This window comes from Rutidosis leptorrhynchoides, chromosome 6, assembly GCF_046630445.1.
Source record: "Rutidosis leptorrhynchoides isolate AG116_Rl617_1_P2 chromosome 6, CSIRO_AGI_Rlap_v1, whole genome shotgun sequence".
NCBI classification, from domain to species: Eukaryota; Viridiplantae; Streptophyta; class Magnoliopsida; order Asterales; family Asteraceae; genus Rutidosis; species Rutidosis leptorrhynchoides.
The window spans coordinates 317,636,208-317,639,282 of record NC_092338.1 but is presented as its reverse complement, the minus strand read 5'-3'; positions in this window follow the sequence as shown (position 1 = coordinate 317,639,282).

Genomic DNA, 3,075 nt, shown 5'->3' with positions numbered 1-3,075 from the left:
GCGTCAATTAGGGTGTCTGTTCTCTAATTCTTAGATTACCAGACTTAATAAAAAGGGGCATATTCAATTTTGATCATTCAACCATAGAACGTAATTTCGATTACTTGTGTCTATTTCGTAAAACCGTTATAAAAACAGCTCATTTATTCTAAGTCCCAAAAATGTAATGAGTAAAAAGGGAGTAAATGAACTCATCTACTGTATTTTGTAGTAAAAATACATATGACTATATTGAACAATGCAGGGTTGGCCTCGGATTCACGAACCTATATCATTTGTATATATATTAAAACCTATAATCGTAATCGAGCAAATCTGTATAAATTATTATTAATAATGTACTTGTTACATCATTTGTTATTTAGATCAATTTAATATATTTAGTTTATATATATGATATAACTAATATTTATCATTCTTTATAATATGTTACAAAAATATATATTAGGGTTTATATATAATAACAATATATATCTACGTATTAATTGATACATTTTATATATATATATATATATATATATATATATATATATATATATATATATATATATATATATATATATATATATATATAGTTTAGTAATTATCATTTTAATAATATCAGTATAGTGATATGTAAATTTTAATATTATTGTAATGTATTTTTTTTTATATAAAACTATCCATTTTTACAACTAATGATAATAATAATAAGTTTAAGAATACATTACTAATATTTATAATAATAATAAAGATGATATTATTAGTAATTATACTTATATCACTAGTAATAATAATAAACATAATAATGATAATAATAGTAACAATTTATAAATATAATACTAGTAATAGTAATGATAATATCATATAGTATATTAGTATTCATTTTATTAATAATAACATATTAACATAATAACAATAAGTATGGTAACAATAATAATAACAATAATAATAACAATAATAATAATTAAAAGAAAAGATAGTTGTATACCCTTTAAAAGAACCCTCCTAAAAAGAATTGCCCAAGACAAGGCTCGAACCTAAGACCTCTCGCATACCCGCTAACACCCTTGACCATAGCTCTATCGTCTGCTTATCTGTTTTAAACCCTCTCCATTTAATTATAACACGTATTATTATTATTATGTTCATATTCTTCTTCCTCTTTCTCCATTTAATCGACAGAGAAATCACAGATCATCACAAGCAAAATTTTAAATTCTTTGAAACAAACAATATCGATAGTAACTGTTTTTATTTAATTGAAAACAACATAAAAAAAATTAAAAAGAATCTCAGCAGCAGGCTGCTACGACGGTAATAACAAAAAAAAATGAATTCACCATTGGTAATGTTTTAGAACAAGTTTACAACACGAATTGTATTTCAAATCGATTAACAAAACTTTATCAAACATCAATTTAACTCAAATCTCTAAAACATGTCCGAATTTCACCAAAAACCATCTCGTTTGACTTTTTGACAAATAGGTTTGACTTCGAAATTAAAGCTCGATATCAAGAATTGAGGGATGAAATTTTGAAGAAAGATTGAGTAAAGGTTTCCTAACACAACTGTGTTATTAGATTTTGAAGTTTGATTCGAAAATCATTTATGGTTAAAAATGGGTTTACGAAAAAATAAAAAAATAAAAATATAGTAGAGTAACAGAGGGTTCATCAGGTTAAATGAATGAATAAAGTAGCTAACAACCTTTTTATCATATTTGTTTGTAGGATTTCTGAATGCCAAAAGAGATTCACGAGCCAGAGAGAGACAGCGAGAAAAAAATAGAAAGAAAGAAAAAAATAAAGCAGATAGATGTTACACCTAGACTTGTTCTCTTATATGATAATTAATTTAATCTCAATATTTAATAAATATCTTGATAATAATATTGTTAATATATATAAAAAAATAATTATCATAATATATAAATATTGATAATAATAATAATAATAATAATAATAATTATTAATAATAATGTTGGTAATAATATTACTAATAATAATAATATAAATTGTATTATATTAACAACTATAATACTTAATATAATTTTAATTTTTTTTTTATTAGTAATATCATTATTAATAATACTAGTAGTTATATTAATGATAACAATAATGATATCAATAATATTAATAGTAAAGTATATCCAGTTACTCATAATATTAATATTACAGATATTAATATTGTTAGTAAGTAATAGCAATTATCTTTTAACTTGTAAATATATTAATATTACATATTACATAACAGGTGTATATCTTTTATCAATATATCCCATTGTACATATCATAATATTTCTTTATAAAAATTCCTATTTACATAAAGCTTTATTTTATTGTATTTTACAAAATTAATTCTAATAACTAAATAATATAATATTTCAAATTATATTTTATTTTAATATATCTATATATATTTTTAAATATATATATATATCTATTTACGAATTGTTGTTCGTGAATCGTCGGTAATGGTCAAAGGCCAATGCATTCATGTAAACTATTCAAAAATTTTGAAACACGGTTTAACAGACTTTGCTCATCTTGTCGAAATCATATAAAGATTCAAGTTTAAATTTGGTCAGAAATTCCCGGGTCATCACAGTACCTACCCGTTAAAGAAATTTCGTCCCGAAATTTAAGTGAGATGGTCATGGCTAACAATAAAAATGGTTTCATGACAAGTATGAGTTGATAAAATAGAGTTTTATCATCATCGAGTAATATGGATAAAGCAATTCGATTATTCGAAGAGTACGAATGAAGCTATCACCAAGAGTGAAATAGGAAAGTAAAGATTCACCTTAACTTTTGACAGAGTCAGCGTTGAATTTAGAAAATTAGGTGCGCCCTAGCTTTTAACGTAGTCACGATTGAATTCCGGAATTCAAGGGATTTGAAGAAAATCTTCGAAATCTAAAAGATTTAATTCTTCGGCGAGTTAGGAAATTAAGATCTCTATAATTAATTGCGGTGATCTGTCTCGATTACTCTGTCTGATATTTCCATTATAAATTTACCTTTTCCGTTCCATTAGTTTCCACCAGTTCTATACCTTCTTTCTCAGTTCATATATCCAAAAGATTAT